Below are 18,804 nucleotides of genomic sequence, written 5' to 3'. Positions count from 1 at the left end.
ATATTATAACCACCAAGTGACAACAGCTCTTCCTTGGCCATTACCTTCTTTTTGAAAATAAACTACATAGTCTTCTTTAGTAAGAATAAATATGCTTACTTGCATACTAGTAAAACATTCAAAGGTAACTTTCTTCTGAAGTAAAACTGGTTTTCAGGGATACAGCTTGGTGTAGTGTTTAGGAGTTTGGACTTCTAATCTGGCAAGCTGGATTTCATTCTGCACTCCTCCACATGCAGGTCATTGGGTGACCTTGGGCTCGCCACAGCACTGAGAAAGCTGTTCTGACTGAGCAGTGATATCAGGGCTCTCTCAGCCTCACCCACCTCACAGGGTGTCTGTTGTGGGGAGAGGAAAGGGAAGGCGAATGAAAGCTGCTTTGAGACTCCTTTGCGTAGAGAAAAGCAGCATATAAGAACCAACTTTTCTTTTTTTCCTGTTCACATCGTTACAATTGGTTCTGTTACCCTGTTTCCCTTTTGTGTGCATGCACACATCCTCAGACAATGAAAACTCACATCTAGAATAAAACTTTGTTGGTCTTAAAGGTGCCATTGAACTCAAATTTTGTTCTGCTACTTCAGACCAACACTGCTACACAACAGAATCTATTGTTTCCTTTTTGATATTCACAACATAGAAGCAGATTATCTTACTTTTTCTGACTGACTTATAAACATGACCAGAGAGACTAACTCTCACGGTCAACACATAAGACAGCCACTAATTGCCAAATATGGCATTCTCCCATCATGCATCTCTTTGGTATCTGTGAGTGTGCATGCAATTATTTACAAACAGAAAGTCCAACTCCTTCATGGTGACCAAACCTGATTTAAGTACAATATTTCATGAAACATCTTACCAAAGCAGGTTTTGGAGAAAATGCAGTCGATTATGGGCAAACCCAGAAGGTGTATGATTGCCCAATGATATCATATGGAAGCAAAGCAAAAGCAACAAACAAACAAACAAACAAACAAAAGTGCTGCTACTATGGGGGGGGTGCGGTGGGATTCAGAGGATAACCTGCATGGAAATAACACCAGTCCATCTTATCCATTTAATTTCAAATAATAAATTTGACGCCAATAGACTGTACCAACAATGAATGGTTGATCTGGTAGGCAGATTTGTCTCCATTTGTTTGACTACCATTGGCTTAGTCACAGAATGGCATGGCTATTACACACCAGCAGCTGAAAGCTAATGGAGAACTTAAAACTTCAGGGTTTCTGCTAGGCTCAAACAAGGAATAGTGTTAAAGTTAACCACAAACACAATTCCTGTTTTTGGTCTCATTGGATTCATAGCACTACCTAGTGGAGAGTCCACATGGGGTTATTCTCTAAGTCAGGGATTCCCAAACCGGGGGCCAAGGACCCCTGAGGGGTCCGTGGGAGCTGGCATGGTATGTGGGGGGGGGGTCTGGGCTGTATTCTCGGCTCCTGCTCTTCTTTCTGGTTTACATTTATTTATTTTTTAAATGTATAGACTTCCACTCTCGCCCCGGCTGGCTTATGGCAGTTTACATTAAAAATATAAAAATATAAAAAACCATTAAAACCCAATACAATCAAGCCAATTTGGTGGCAGCAACCATCAATGCCCAACTCTCCCCTGTGGGACCTCAACTCTTCTGCTCTCAGTCCTAGTATCAGAATCGATGATCCCACCCCTAGGGGGGTGCAAATTACAAAAGGAAGGAAGAAAGAGAGGTGAAGTGGGGGGAGTGATAAACAGGAAGGCTAAGAATGTGGGTATTGATGTTATTTTTTGGAGGGTGGCAGGGAGTGTGACCAGCTGACATCACTTCCAGGGCTCCTGAAAGTCTGAAACATTATTCCAGGGGTTGAAAAAGGCTGCTCTGAAGGGTAGCCTTCCGATGCTCTAGCAAGATACCCACTATCACTTTTAACTTATATTGATACTTGCAGTCTGACCTGATGTGTAGACATCACTGCCAGACATCCATCTGCCTAGCAGCTCTAACTGGATAATTTGTGAAGTAGCAGCCATTTCTGTGGTTACAACAACAGGGCATTAGCTTTTCTTCTGTCTGACTCAAATGTTTGGGTTGGGAAATGGGTGGGAAGGATGCAGAGTCAGCAACACCCATCCCTGTTCCACTCTCTGTGCCCCATCCCTGCATCTAGAAAGAATCAGTAACACAGCTGTGCTTTGCTATTACCCTGAAACAAGCATTTTATACTAGTGGAACATTTCAGAATGGTTTGTGTGATGGACACGTGCTGAATTTCCACCACAGGAAAAACAGTTCTTTGATTTAAAAAAAATCTATCAATTACATGTTTTAATTTCTCCTTCCTCTATTGATCTCAGGGCAGTACACATCTCTTTTCCCTTATACTCATTGGCCTGCTTCAGATTGACGAGGAAGTCTTCAGAGATCCTATGTACTGTATATGCAAGCTGTATATTCAGAGAAAGCCTACACATTTACATCTTTAGCACGCATAGGCTCTGTGTGGAAGGCCCAGTTAATGGCTCCAAGTTCAGGAACAGGACCACAGGGAGAAATTTCTCCCCTTCCCTAGATTGATTAACTGCAGATTTGTAGTCATCTGCACACGACTCTAATCTATAGGATTAAGCCATGTTGCTTATAATTTGTGGTCGGGTGCTCACCTATTTGTATTTGATTACGCAGAAAGCTTTATTAAGAAGTGGAGTCTTTGTAGTGGCACCTGGGGATGGGGATTTGTTCTTTGCAGAACAAACCTAATGAAGAAGCTTTCTCATCCTTGGTAGCTTGATTCCTGTAATGTTTGCTTATCACTTCAGGCAGTGAGAGAAAACAGACCTGTCAACAGTTGGGGGGGGGGGGCATGGCTGCAGGTAGAGAGGTCAGTTTAGTCATCCACATCCTGTAGCCAAAAGCCATTGGAGGAACCTGATTTTAGCAGATCTTTGCTTGTTTCCTTTTAAAAAATAGATTTAAGTGAATAGCGCTGATGGTCTGAAGCAGTACAATAAAAGTTGTGTCCAGTTGTCTGAGGAAGTGTGCATACCCAAAGCTCACACCTTGCATAAATCTTTGGATTTGCCAACCTATGTAGAGCTATCTAATGGAGAGCAACCAGCAGCCCACCAGCCAAAGAAAGGTATGGAGGTGAAGAAATGCTATCTTTATAAGTATGTCTATGACCTTTCAATTCCTGCTCTCTGACAGAGATCTAGAGGTAACCATTATAGTTACCAGAGTCCTAATTAAGATACTTTTATAATATGCTGCCTATTTTGTATTCTATATTTTATAGCTTATTTTATCATTTTAAGATCTGTTTGGTTATTTAACCCCATGACCTATTTTATTATCTCATTGCATTTTTAAGTCCTATTTCTATACTTTTTACACTTGTTTTATGCCAATAAAAGGTGACTGACTGACTATCTCTGTTTACAATGGCCTGCCCTTGCATCTGCCTCCCTCTCCCTTCTTCTGGGTATGGGAGTTTTTTTTTTTTAAGTGAACTGCTTGGAGCAACAAATAGGCATACAAGGTTGCAGGCAAAGCCAAAAATAATTTTCTCCCAGAGTTGTAACACAAAGCATGCCTCTCTAAAGTCCCCCCCCCAAAAAAAATCAGGAATGAAATTTTTTATCTTCAGTTTCAAGACTCATGATTCCATAATGGGTGGCATTAAAAAAGCACTATATATCTATGATTAGATGCATAGGCGTTTCAATGAGGAAGAATTGATTTTAAAAAATAAGCAGGCATCACGGGCACTTTAAAACATTGAGAAAGGAAATTAATTGCCTGGTTTGATTGAAAGTCGGAAGAGAGTCGTGTGTAAAGTGTGTTGCTCTCTTCTGCCATTTCAAGCACCGCTTGTGGAGGGTGAAAAGCGGTGAAAAAGCGGCAGAGAAGAGCGAGACAGGAAAAAGGTGAAGAGGGGCTGGGGGGTGCAATTATACTTAGCGTGATGCCATTCAGCTGGTGTATTGCTATTTCTACAGATGTGTGGAAATGACCTAGGCCTTTCCACACGTGAGAAATGTAGCCATACAGCTTCTGAACATAGGCAGTACATTCTGGCCCTTCCACATGACCTCACCTACATCCAGAGGCTGGCCAGCAGCCAGCTCAAAATTTTACCTTTTTTTATGCACAAATTTTGGAATCCAGAAAAGTGGATTCACCAGCCTAAAATGCATGAGCAACTGGCAACAACCAGCAGGCAACCAGCTGAAAGAAGGTATGGAGGGTAAAGCACATGACAGTCCACTCAGCTTTGCCCTACCCTCACTCCCACCTTCCCCCTCCATTTCCTGCACAGCAAGGGAGGCTTTAACTAATCTGGCAATGTGTTTATGTAGGACTGAATATGCATTGCCTTGTATGTCAATTTAAAAAATAAAAGGGCTAGATCAAAAACCTATGATTGGTTGGCCCCATTGATTAACAGGCTGAGGAATGGAGAGAGAAAGAGCACATTTTTGCGCACTATGTGAGAAGGGGAAAATGTGAGATGACATGTCAGGAAGGCTTTAAAGTGTGGAGGTTAAAAATAGTGTCATTTAATATCACACTATTGCAGGTAGGAACCATCTTGCTATTTTTACCTCTGTGAGGAAATGCCCTCTGTCTGTCTGTCTGTCCGTCCGTCCGTCTGTCTTTTACTGTCCTAGAAGAAGAGTTGGCTTTTATGTACCATTTTTCACTACTTACAATTGTCTTCCCTTCCACTCCTCTTGTGAGGTAGGTGAGGCTGAGAGAGCTCTGAGAAACTGCTCTGTAAGAACAGCTCTGACAGGACTGTGATTAGCCCAAGGTCACCCAGCTACCTGCATGCGGAGGAGCGGGGGATTAAATCCAGCTTGCCAGATATGAGGCTGCAGTTCTCAACCACCACAACAACTTCTCCTTTTTTGGCATAGGGTTTTTCTTAATTGCTCCTGTTTGGAAAGTGAATTGTTGTTGGTCTTGATACTGTGGTGCTCAGCGTGATTCTGTTTGTCAGAGAGATTTGATATGTTTCATGGGATCAGAAAGAGCGTAGCATAGATATAGCTCATGAAAGATGAGCTGGGCATGAAAGTGTCAACTCACATTTTCCAATAGATTCCCCTTGCCGGTGAAAACAATAAACGTAAAGGGTGTGAGAAATGTGGGCTTGGGGGAAGATATCCATTGGAAGAAACTCAACATCTTTAAAAGTGGATGGAATCGGAGGTAAAAATAAACCAGATCTTGATGCCAAATGGAAACAAAGTGTTGAAACTGGAGCCACGTATGCCAAAAGAAAGGTTGAAGTGACCCCTGGAAACGTAGCTCATCACTGAGAATGTGATAGAAAAGATGTGCCTTTTAGCAGCTAGGAAACAAAATCCAGCAAGAGAAAGAATGAATCCAATATTTAAAGGCAGGATGGAGGAGGTGTTCATAAGCAAAGTTCTCCTGAGGAGATAAGCAATTTCTCTCAAGACTGGACCTTAAACAAATGGCAGCTATTTACTCAATGCAGGGAATGATTTAGAGATAACGGAGGGGATAGCAAAATGGCAGTGCCTGAAAATCACTGGCTAGGAAATATAAAGGAGAATGATAGACAATAAAAAGGCAATTATGTGCCATTTGAGCATCCTTTCAATAATCATAGCCGTGGCTGAGAGTTGTAGAATGGCAGAGTTGGGGGGGGGGGATGATGAATGGGAGTAATTGACCGCTTCCTGGTCCAAGGCACCAGGTGCCCTCTAGAGAGCAACATTATCTCAATCTCCCAGGGACCAGATTGACCTGCACAAATTAGAAATAGATAAGCCATTGAGGTTTCCCATGAAAATACAGTGGGCATATATGACACATTCTACAAATGGGAAATTGGTCCCATTCATTTTCAAAAGACTCTCTAAAGACTGCAGCAGATCTTGACCTCTGGACGTGCATGCTTTCAAAAGGGCCCTGTCAATATTGATGTGAGCCACTTTTGTTTCCTGAGGGAAATGGCCACAGAAGCACATTCCTTCTGCTCTACACCCAGCCGTGGGTTATGGGCCACCAGCTACTACCCGCTTACCCAGAAATTTGGCATTTCTGGGTAAGGTACTTGAGAGGGTCACTGCAGACTAGCTCATGGAATTCTTGGAGGAAACTTCAGCCCTGAACCTATACCAGTCGGGCTTCCGTCCTGGCCATGGGGTAGAGACTGCACTGGTTGCCTTGATAGACAATGTCTACTGCCACCTGGATTGGGGTGGTTCAGCTATCCTTGTGCTTTTGGAACTCTCAGCTGCATTTGGTGTGGTCAACCATGAGTTCTTAGCACAATGCTTTGCCAGGATGTGGATTAGGGGGGCAGCCTTAAAGTGGCTAGTCTCCTTTCTCCAGAACCACAAAAGAAGTAGCTGTGGGTGAAGACCTGTCATGCCCCTATGTGCACTAGGGTTGTGTGCGGCAGCGTCTGAATCGGTTGTTCAAGGCCGATGCAGCCAGCACCACACCAATGGGGGGGGGGGAGGCACGGGCACTGGTCTGTCAGTCGGAGTGATCTTTGATGCCTCCCTTTCTATGGAGGCTCAGATCACGAGGGTAGCTCAATTGGCATTTTACCATCTGTGCCAGGTGAGACTACTTGTGCCCTCCCTGTCTCCAGAACTCTTGGCTACAGTGATCCAAGCAATGGTCACTTCCAGATTAGAATTCTCTAACTCGCTCTATGCGGGACTGCCTTTATCTCTGATCCGGAAATTGTACCTGGTTCAAAACGTGTCTGCTAGTGTCCTTACGAGGTCATCATGGAGGATCCACATCCAGCCTGTGCTGAGGGAGCCGCACTGGTTGCCAGTTTGCTTCTGGACACGGTTTAAGGTTTTTACCCATAAGGCCACCCATGGCCTGGGCCCCACTTATCTGAGCGACTTGTCTCCTTATCCCCCTCCCCAGGGCTCTTAGCTCTGGTTGGCTGTCTCTGGCCCCAGGAAGCATGCCTGGCCTTGACTAGGGCCAGGGCCTTTTCAGTCTTGGCCCCAACCTGGTAGAATGAGCTCCTGGAAGAACTGAGGGCCCTAACGGAGCTATCACAGTTCTACAGGGCCTTGAGAGCCAGTTTGGTGTAGTGGTTAGGAGTGCGGACTTCTAATTTGGCATGCCGGGTTCGATTCTGCGCTCCCCCACATGCAACCAGCTGGGTGACCTTGGGCTCGCCACAGCACTGATAGAGCTGTTCTGACCGAGCAGTGATATCAGGGCTCTCTCAGCCTCACCCACCCCACAGGGTGTCTGTTGTGGGGAGAGCCTCCTTCGGGTAGGGAAAAGCGGCATATAAGGACCAACTCTTCTTCTTCTTCTTCTTCTTCTTCTTCTTCTTCTTCTTCTTCTTCTTCTTCTTCTTCTTCTTCTTCTTCTTCTTCTTCTTCTTCTATAAGATGGAGCTGTTCCACCAGGCATTTGGTTGAGACCAGGCTAGGCAGATTGGGTCCCTCCTGGTTTAGGCTCCCAAAGACAGGGCATTGCCAGAAGATGCCCCCTAGGTGTGGTGTGGCTGTTACTACAGGGTATGGATGAGTGGGAAAGAGGATGTCTACTGATTGGTTTTTGCCACCAGTATTGTTTTATGACATCGTTATGTATTTTACATGGGTTTTACATTTTATTGTAAGCCTCCATGAACCAGCAGGGTCTAGGAGTGGCAGTTATAAATATAAATATAAATAAATAAATAATGCCATTCATGCCTGGAACAAGCAGGTGATCATCTCGAAAGACCCTTCCCCTGCAGTGTTTATTCTCAGGCACTGCCTCGAGATCAGACTCAGAGAGAAGGATCCCATCGCAGTTCTCTAAGGAGACACTGAACTACATAAACGACTGAGAATGATTTTAGCTATTTAATCCCCAGTATGACACCTGAACAAAGAGGTCATGAGTGAGATCATCTTAAGGAATTCAAATATATTAAGCAAAAATAATAAAGCTATGATTAATGCACACAAACAGTGTGCAGTATGCTATAGAGAGATGCTAAAACAGATAAACATCAATGTTGAAAATTCTAATATGCACTTGGAAATGAACCTTGTCAAGATGAAGTAAACACATCATATTGTTATCTTTGTCCTGTGTGCTGTGAAGTCAGAATATACCATCAGCAGGCCCCTGATAAATGCTGTTATGTAGTCCAGTTTGGTTCAAATCATGCTGCTTGACATATTTTCACACATGTATAAATAGTGCCAGGGGACATGGGATGGTATAGTGTACCCCGATGTCAGATCTCAGAAGCTGAGCTTGGATGGAGACCAGAAAGGAAGATGCTGCACAGTGGGTGGGCAGGAAGAGATGTGCCAGCGTTTATCTCTTGTGGCCCTTCACTGCATAACCAGGGAATAGCTGATCCACATTGTGGAATGGGAGGTGAATTTCCTCCAGGCCAGGCTGGATTCTGGAGATTTTTGGTGAAGGGATCACTTGGGCATGGGTGAATTCCTGCATTGTGCAGGGGGCTGGACTAGATAACCCTGGATGTCCCTTCCAACTGTATGAATCTATGATTCTAGGAAGGCAATGGCAAACCACCTCTGCTTAAATCATTGCCTTGGAAACCCTACAAGGTTGCAAAAAGTCATCTGCCACTTGATGGCACTTTACACACACACACATTATGGCAAATCCATGTGTATAAAAATAAAATAAAATAAAAAAGAACTGATGAAATAGCCTCCTTTAAAAATTTAGCGTACTCTGATTAGAAAGGGGTGTTTAGTCACATTAGGTAGACCATTTTCAAATTGCAACATAAAGTATACTTCTGCTAATATATGCTCCATCAGCCCCAACTTCCTTTGTTCCATGCATTGTACGAAATGACCCTATTAAATTGGCTCAGAGTACCCACATGCACAATCTCCTAAACCTAACATTCACTATAAATCAGCTTTCAATAGTTACAGCTACCCGGTGGTACAGTCCAGCTAAAGGTAAGCACTTTTAAATACCACACATTTCAGTGGCATGTGCATGAATATTACTTATTAGCTCAACAGAAGCTGGTGTAGCATAGCAGCTATGAGAAGGAGCTGACAGTCGGGTGCCTGCAAGTTCAAGTCTTAGCTGTAAGTTCACTGCGTGATCTTAGGGCAGCTGTAAAGGTAAAGGTAAAGGTATCCCCTGTGCAAGCACCGAGTCATGTCTGACCCTTGGGGTGACGCCCTCTAGCGTTTTCATGGCAGACTCTACGGGGTGGTTTGCCAGTGCCTTCCCCAGTCATTACCGTTTACCCCCCAGCAAGCTGGGTACTCATTTTACCGACCTCGGAAGGATGGAAGGCTGAGTCAACCTTGAGCCGGCTGCTGGGATCGAACTCCCAGCCTCATGGGCAAAGCTTTCAGACGGCTGCCTTACCACTCTGCGCCACAAGAGGCTCGTAGGGCAGCTGTAGTCCTTCACTATCCCAACTGAGATACTGGGCATTACAGGGCTGCTTCTTTTATTTATTTTTAAAAATTATTTGCTAGAGTTACAGAAAAGAAAGCAAACAATAGTAGTTCAATGTTACAATTATTTCAAGAATTTGTCCCAGTGTCTTTGAAATTCTTCAGCTGGTTTACCATTCTGGTTAGTTCAACGCCCATTCTGTAATCTTCTCACACCATAGATCCATCTGTGGTTCTTGTGGCTGTTTCCATCCAGAAGCAATAATAAGCCTTGGGGCTGTCATCGCATGGAAGAAAAATTCTGCGCCTTCCTTAGGAAGACCTGCCGTAATACACTCAATAACATGTTTTTTTTTGGTTCACATGAACATTTATATTTAACAAAGTTTGCAATTTATCATGGGCCTTTATCCAGGTTTTTTTTACTTGTTTACAATTCCACCACCTGTGAAAGAAGGACCCGCCTGTCTCATGGCATTTCTAACATTTCCCTTCAGTTTGATGAGACATTTTACTTACAGCTTTGGGTGCCACCTGAAAACTATTTGAAAAACATTAGGACTATTTGAAAAATATCAGGAAGTTCCTACTGTAACAATGCGAAATACAAATAATCTCTGATGTCCCCTGCAGAATATTCTTCTTATGCTGTTAAGGCACACTATACAGATCTTCCTTATTCCAATGGGATGGTCACAGGGTAATGTAGTAATGTAGTCTCTTGTTCCTGCTCCTGTTGCAGAATGATGTCATCCTGAGATCTTCTATCATCATCCCTGAAAGTTAGCAAGCATGAGCCACAAGCTAAGAGCCATGGGCAAGAGGCCTTGACTCCTGTTGTTTGACTTGTATGTCTGCCAAGAGCTAACCTTTAAGATGATCCTTTGCTAGTAATTGCAGGGGCAGGGTATCAGAGTCAGTTGATTGGTTGGTACAAGTCCAGTTCCCACCGCTTGTCTCTTCATGCCTCTGACAAGAGCTGGTCCCCTGCTGGTATATGTCTGTCATGCAGAGGCAGAGCATGAGAATCATAGAATAATAGAGTTGGAAAGGATCTCCTAGGTCATCTAGTCCAACCCCCTGCACTATGCAAAGTCAGCTGGACCTTTTCAGCAATGGGAACTTGCCCAACTTTACCACCCTTCTAGTGATGGGACAAATTCTCAATTCCAGATGACATCATCACCGAGCTGAGGCTGTCCCAGGCCTGGCGTGACTCAAGCCCTTGTTTTCCCTGAGGCAAGGGAATGTGAATCTATCTGCATTCTCGTTTTTGCCTCAGGTGCCTATGTCAGGCCAGGGTGTAGGGAAGGGAAGAGACAGTCTGTCTGGCCCAGCTCCTTCCCACCTGTGGCTGTGACTACTGCATCCTGGAAGGAACACAAAATGCCCCAGTTGGCTTTGCCATGCAGAGCTTACTGGGGCATTAAAAAATAAAAATAAAAACGGGGTATTGTGTTGTAATGCAATGTCCCACTCTTAACAATTAAAATTGGCCCCCACTGCTCCCCTGCACAGTGGAACATCACTACCCCGGCTGCCTCATCTGGAGATACAAAACTGTGGCAGACCGGGTCCATCACGGAAAATGTTCCCCTTTATGGACCTGGGAAGGGACAGTACAACCTTCCCTGTTCGAAACACTCAGTGGCAGCCCAGCATGGCACTGTCAGTCTGGAATCGGTCCTGAAGAGCTCTAGGCAGCTGACTGGTTGGCACCAATCCAGTATCTGCTCCTCCTCTTTAATAGTACTGGAGGGAGTAAGTGATATTGAAAGACAGTAATATTAATTGTCAGTGATCCTGGATAAGGTTAATGTTGCCAGGTTAGGGCAACCCCTGCTTTAGGCTTTCAGGAACTGGGGAAACCCCCCCCCCCTCTAATAAAAGCTCCTTTTTGCAGTGATCCTTGCCTGTCACCCACATTCATCCCCATCTCAACTCATTGGGAAGAGCGTCCAACATGTTAACATCACCTAGAAGTGAGGTCAGCACACAAGGGTTCTCAGGGTGACACTCTGTATTTAGGACAAAACTCTATGATAAATTAGCTTTATTACATAATTTCCCCAAAAGCCAGAGCTTTACCCCCTCATATCTCCAACGTGCCTTCCAATGTTACATCCGGATGTCATCAGCATGCCAAACGTTCTTCCGAGGTTCAAGTAAGTGAGGGGCCCCCACAGTGGGGGGCAGTAATGTGAATGCACCTGAGAGCTCCTGGAGCTCTTTTCCCCACTGGGATTGTGGAGGCGACTAGCAAGCCTAGATAAAGCAGGAAATGAAATGCCCTTGAATTAAGGTGGTACTTTTGCTTACCTACCAATATGGCTTAGCATTCTTTAGCTACAGCATTTTTTTCTCTGTGTTACCAACATAGCAACAACAATTCTGTGCATGATGGCATGATGCTAAGAAGGAACGCAAATACGCCGAAGCCAGACTCTTCAGGCTTTGCCAAGTGTTCAGGTTCAGCTTGCTCACTTTGCCACCCATGCTGATGTGTTTAAGAATAAATTGGCAAGAAACGAGCATAGAAATATGGCTTTCGGAAAGCACAACATACAATGAGAGGCAAAAAATAAAATGGTTCTTATTTGGGATGGAAACAGCATGTGAGAGATTGAAAGCAAACACCTGCTCTGCACAACACACGGGGCTAACTCGCAGCAGTCACCAAAGAGCACTGATGCCTCCGTTCCTGATAATCTGATCAGCGTGATGTCTGGGGAAAAACTTGATGGTTTCAAAGCATCTCTTATAAGTCTTGTGAGCAGAGCTAAGGGCAGAAAGGAGTTCAGTGCATCCCACTCCCCACCAAAAAGACATGCCAGGATGAATAAAAACATAATGCCACCTCAAGACAATACCGCTATGCTCACCCAGAGGGGTCACAGTGGAGGCAACAACAAATCATTGTCCTAACTAGGGGTGTGCATCAACATTCCCAACCCCCCAAGTACATGAAAATTGCTGTTTTCGGTGATTCTTAGCAACAGTGACAACTCTCCCGTCCCTGCATTCTGGGCCGTTATACAAACCCCAAAATAATCTATGTAGAATTTTTTTAATGGTTGGGTTCTTACCATCAGTAGCAGGCATCTTTTTTTCTTGGGTTTGCCAAGTTTCCCAGGCAGTAGCATTTCTCCCTTCCACCTGGATCCAAACAGACAAGTGCTGCCTGGCCCAGAGAAAGTAGTTCACAGTCTGGCAAGAGTCGCAGTTGACTGGGGAGGGCAGCTTCTGGCTAATATTAGCCAGGTACAAGGCTGGACTAATTTTCAGGTCTTGCTGTCCTTACCTCCTCTATTGTGCGGGAGGGGCCAAATCTCTGCATGTAAAATGCCCAGGTACATCTTTTCTAAGGACCTGTTGAATTGGACCCATTGGTCCAAACTGCTTGAAGATTGGGAGGATTTCTGTGGATGGGGAACACAACTTCTCCTATGATGTTGGTGTAATTTGGTTGAAAAACAGCCACTTGAACTTTCCCCATAATAGTCATCCAGGTAATCTTTGATGTTAAACTCTAGAGGCGGGTTCTGCAAAGGATAAAAAACAACAAACCATAGCAAGGAAGAATGGCATGTGCGGTTTTCAGCAAAAAGGTTTGTTTTCAATTGTCATACAGTTGTTGTAAGATTTTTAAAAACCCAAAATGAATGCAGCCAGCCAGTATTCTCTTCCTAGGTTGCTACTTTATTGCCACACCCCTCCCCCAGGAATCAGTAGTGAGAACCTAGTGCACCTGTTCCAAGAAGCACCTGTTGTGGGTTTCTGTAAAATCAAAGCTCTTTGTTTAATTTGCTTGGAATTTAGAAATAATCCAGGTTAGAGGAAGGAATGTGTTCTTTGCCCATGTTTCAGACACTCAGATTCTTCATGGGAGATGATGATTCTGAAACTCTGGAAACAGATTTGGATCCCAAACCAATACTATCCTGGCCCAAAATCAGCAATCACAGTAAACATTACCTCCAAATTATAAAATAATAGAGTTGGAAGGGTCATCTAGTCCAACCCCCTGCACTATGCAGGACACTCACATCCCAATCACTCATCTACTGTAATCTGCCACCCCCTTGAATCTTCACAGAATCAGCCTCCCCGTCAGATGGCTATCTAGCCTCTGTTTAAAAATTACCAAAGATGGAGAACCCACCACCTCCCGAGAAAGTCTGTTCCACTGAGAAACCGCTCTGTCAGGAACTTCTTCCGGATGTTTAGACGGAATTTCTTTTGCATTAATTTCATCCCATTCATTCTGGTCTGTCCCTCTGGGGCAAGAGAGAACAACTCTGCTCCATCCTCTATATGGCAGCCTTTTAAATACTTGAAGATGGTTATCAGATCTCCTCTCAGTCGTCTCCTTTCCAGGCTAAAAGACCAAGCTCCCCTATCCTTTCCTCATACATCTTGGTCTCCAAGCCCTCACCATCTTTGTTGCCCTCCTCTGGACATGATCCAGTTTGCCTACGCCCCTCTTCAACTACAGTGCCAAAAACTGAACACAGTACTGCAAGTTGAGCTGAACCAGAGCAGAGTAAAGTGGTACCACTACCTGCTGTGATCTGGACACAATACTCTGTTTAATAGAGCCCAAAATCCAATTTGCCTTTTTAGCCACCGAGTCACACTGCTGACTCATGTTCAATGTATGGTCCATTAAGACCCCTAGATCTTTTTCACACATACTACTGCTAAGGCAAGTCTCCCTCATCCTATATTGGTGTATATGGTTTTTCCTACCTACCCCTCAGAAATTGCTATGAGGTGGATACTAGATTCAAGCCTCTGAAGAGACATCATAGCAATATCTTTAATGCTGTAAATAAACTACCAGCTTCTCCCCCACTACAATAGACTGTTTCTCTTTCCCCTTCCAAGGAGGAGAGTAGGTAAAGAAGGGATGCTTGTGATCTCCCCCACCCCACCCGCCCCAGTCATCACCTTCCTTGTCAGGCTGTTCTGGGGGATGTCAAACAGAAGCAGTGATTTTGATCTCCCCCTTGCAAAGGGGAGAGCAAAAAGAGAGAATTGTAGCCCAAAGCAATTGATGGTGAGAAAAGAAGCAATCTGATTTCCCCTTCAATTGCAAACTGAGAGCTAGTGCTTCAGAAAACAAATGCAATCACCTTTTCTCTCCAGCTCAAGTTGACAATCTTGGACAGGGAGAAAAGAAGGGGAATCAGCTGAGCCTCTGATCCCTCCTCCCCAATTGCTTCACTATTCTCAGCAAAGTGATGAAGCAATGTTTCCACCATGGGAGGTCTGAAGACCTTGACTTCCAGCCGATTTCCACAGTCATGCGTCAGTTAGCTCCTGATTCTCCACTGCACCCTAAAAAACCTCTGGAAGGAAAAAAAAACAGTAGGATTCCAGAAGCTGGGAGATTCCCCCCATCTGAGAGTCACCTGATGACCACAAATAGATTGTTCCTCTAAATAGATGCCAACAGGTTGTGAGGAGATCAGGGCCCTGACGGAGTTACAACAGTTCCGGAGGACCTGCAAAAGGAAGCTCTTCCACCAGGCATTTGGTTGAGACCAGGAATAACCAACAACATCTGCAGGGCCCCTGCCCCCTCCCTCCCCCCCAGAAATCCACCAAGGCATTCTGCTCCTGGACCTGTTTATACTATTACTGTTATAATGTTGTACTGTTACCACTGTTATTATCAGTTTGTAATATTAATGTTATAGCATGGATTTTTCTGGTATAGTTCTAAGTTCTATGTAAACTGCCCTGAGCCTTCAGGGAGGGTGGTATATAAATGTAACAAACAAACAATACTACTAAAGGAGAAAAGGGGAGGGCACCTGAGAATCTAGCTGGGAGTCTACCAGGCTTCCCTTCCTCAATGTAGCTTCCTAAACCACATGGATTTTTTGTTTCTGCAAATGTCCAACATTTGGCCCTTGAAGGTCTCAGGGATCAGCCAATGAAAGAGAAGATGGCAGGTAAGATTTTTGCCATTAGAATCATAGAATCATAGAGTTGGAAGGGGCCATGCAGGCCATCTAGTCCAACCCCCTGCTCAACGCAGGATCAGCCCAAAGCATCCTAAAGCATCCAAGAAAAGTGTGTATCCAGCCTTTGCTTGAAGACTGCCAGTGACATTACAGGCACTCATTCTAGTGCCTAGGAGGCAAATTAATGTACTATGACTTCGATTGTCTATAAAATCAAAGACCTTTCATCTGTCTGAAAGCTGGCAAGGAAGATCACCTCATGAGACAGTCAATATCTGAAAATTCAGTTCAACTTGGATGGAAAACAACCCCCAAAATTCAAAAGCATATGTATTTCTCAATGAAATGTGATTTACATTGAAGCCAATTAGAAATGGAAACAGATATAAGGAAAAAAGGAATGGATGCAAAAAAATGAATGAAAATACCAGACGTGCATTTTTGAAAATAAATTGAAAGTGTCCAAAATTACCATTAAGTGGTGGAGAAGACCTCGTCCAACTTGTCATTGACTCCTAGCTGTGTTCCTTGTTCTTAATGTGGTTTCTAGATACGATGGGCCCCGAGCATGGAAAGCACACCTTCAGGTTATTGATAACATGGCCCAAACTCTGATACAGGGGGCATGGCGACAAATGTTCAAGGTCTAATAGGCAAAATGGCTGTACTATGAATCACCTTACGCTGAATAGTTGTCAGTAAAAATCCTTTTGAAAAGTGGAATGCCCCACTGCCACTTAAACATTGAAGAGTTACCACTTTCACAACTCTCCTTTCCCTCAGCAGCCTGAAATGCATCCCAAAATCTTGTTCTTGGGTATCCCTATTTCTCAGAAATAAATGGTGGCACAGGGGGGTCAGGCTGCCATGGAATGGGGGAGTTGACAACGCTGCATTATCTGAACACATATTCTTCAAGCTGCAGGAATCTTCTATGTGATCTAAGTCAGTGAGATATTCCAGCTCCTGCTGTTCTCTGTTATCATATGTCTTGCTCCAGATTTCTTGCACCTGGGTTTGGCCATTGTGTGACATGGAGTGTTGGCCTAGATGGGCCACTGGTCTGATCCAAGATGGCTTCTATTATGTTCTTATAGATTTCTGAAAACCCTGAAGATATGTCCAATCAAACACTTTAACCACCCCATTCTTTGACTAATTTCTTCCCTTAGGATAATATGATGCCTGATGGTATCCTAGGGCATCAGGTTCTTAAATACTTCTTTTGCTTGTCATGCAGACGGTCCATGTCTATGGGGATATCTGAAAACGATTCTTACATCCTCTGTGGGGAGTCGTGCAATCGTTGTCTGTTTGACAAAAAAAAAAATCCACCTGGTTATGGAATTATTCCTTACATCCTGGATTCCTGTCTAGGAAGGCATTTGTTCACTTTTATTATACCTTTGGGGGAAATTGTGTAATCTCCTTCTAGGCCTGACTTTGTTTTCAACCATATTGTATGAAGCTGCACTTCCATAGAAAGGAAATACACTTTAAAATGGAAAGGAAAACCTGTCAGACTTCCAAGTGCAGTAAGGCAAGCTGAAGCTCCTTTTTCAACATCATTCACTTATCTTCGTGATCTTCGTGTCTGGTATACCTTGTGGCTTAGAAGAAGGAATCTCAACAAAAGGAAAACTAGAAATGCATGCAAGATATCAGAAGGGAAAAAAAACATTTCCTTTCTTCTTTTTTAAGGAATTTAACAATAGGCTGATGCTATAGCAACAATTTACAAATAGAGAGAGAAAAAGTTCATGCCTGTGGTGAGGGTAATACTAATTGTCCAAATGGCTCAAACATATTTTCAAGAAACCTAATTACATCCAAACTAAGTGTTTGTACATTAGGTGGCTTTCAAGAAATTTATATTCTCAACTGATAACTGAAAAGCCATTGTTTTTTTTTTTTTTAAGAAGCTGAAATTATCTAATATTACATCACCAAACATTTGTCAAAACAAAATTGCATTCTAAAAACAAACAATCAGGAAAAGGCCCTCTGATTAAGATGACATAAATGTTTGCAGGTTTTGTGGTTTGGTTCACATGTGACATGATTCCAAATGGGTTGAAAACTCATCCTGAGTTTCTCTGGCCTGCATGGGTGTAAAAGTCTCACGGAACATTACGCACAGATAATAATGAACAAAATCCAGACGCTGGTTCGTTTTTCTGAAGGCCAGCTTTAAGAAAGGTAATTTGGTATAGGTAAAACTCTGGGGGGTTGGTAAATGTTTAACTGTCTCAATACCCAATGCTTATTTGAGATCCAACTTTCCCACAGACTGTGTTTGTTTGTTTGTTTGTTTGTTTGTTCTCCCTCCCTCTCTCTCTCTCCCTCCCTCCCTTACTCTCTCTCTCTCTGTAATGCTGCCTTACGAAAAAGGTGGGAGCAATATGAAATAGTGGTTAGGATGCTGGATGGTGTCATAGGAGATCCAGCTTCAGTACTTGCTGGATAACTCTGGGTCAGTCACATACTCTCTTTCTTAGAAGAAGAAGAAGAAGAGTTGGTTCTTATATGCCGCTTTTCCCTACCCGAAGGAGGCTCAAAGCGGCTTACAGTCGCCTTCCCATTCCTCTCCCCACAACAGACACCCTGTGGGGTGGGTGAGGCTGAGAGAGCACTGATATCACTGCCCGGTCAGAACAGTTTTATCAGTGCCGTGGCGAGCCCAAGGTCACCCAGCTGGTTGCATGTGGGGGAGCGCAGAATCGAACCTGGCATGCCAGATTACAAGTCCGCATTCCTAACCACTACACCAAACTGGCTCTTAACATATATCACAGTGTTATTGTGGGAACATATATATCTTAGGTTTCCCAATTCTGGGTTCAGAAATCCCTGGAGATTTGGGAAGTGGAGCCTGCGGAAATTGGGTTTTGGGGAGGTGAAAGACCTCATCATGGTACCATTCCAAAGTATACCCCCCAAAGAAGCTATTTGACTTGCAGGAGGGCATTATGTGCTGGAATAATACGCGACACAAATGCTGGGATGAACAAGGCCACAGCTTTATTACCTCCCCATGGGAGGGTTGGCACAGCATGGGAGAGGGAGCCTGACATAGCAGTCAGCAGACTGCACCAACAACCCGCGGAGTCCAGAGGCGCCCTGGGGACCCGCACCGTTTCCAGCCAGGAGAGCAGATCCCCTTGCCTACTGAAGTCCGCCACTAAGGGAAGCGACCTATGCGGGGGAGCCACCAGGCATCAACCTGCTTTGACTGCCCCCAGGCCACCTGGCAAACGAGCCCCTGGCCTCCCAGCTGGGTAAGCTGCGCTCGTATACGTGCTGCCTCAGGAGAGGCCCCAAACCCCAGGGAGTCCGATCGCACACCGGACTCCCTGCCAACAGGCTCCATCCCATGCAAACCCGCAGCTGTGACAATTATTAAACAAAACATCCACCTCATAACCCTGACAAT

General features: G+C 44.2%; 1 long non-coding RNA gene across 1 annotated transcript; it reads right to left on the bottom strand.

The window, feature by feature from the left end:
• Positions 1–10,089: 10,089 nt before the first annotated feature.
• Positions 10,090–12,980, bottom strand: LOC143828831 (uncharacterized). Its single transcript, XR_013227914.1, has 3 exons — positions 12,486–12,980; positions 10,269–10,400; positions 10,090–10,175 (listed from the first exon to the last, which is right to left on the bottom strand). It is a non-coding gene; the product is annotated as an uncharacterized LOC143828831 (long non-coding RNA).
• Between the last annotated feature and the right edge of the window lie 5,824 nt (positions 12,981–18,804).

Source organism: Paroedura picta, chromosome 2 (assembly GCF_049243985.1).
Source record: "Paroedura picta isolate Pp20150507F chromosome 2, Ppicta_v3.0, whole genome shotgun sequence".
Lineage (NCBI taxonomy): Eukaryota > Metazoa > Chordata > Lepidosauria > Squamata > Gekkonidae > Paroedura > Paroedura picta.
This window is presented reverse-complemented; position numbering and strand designations above follow the sequence as displayed.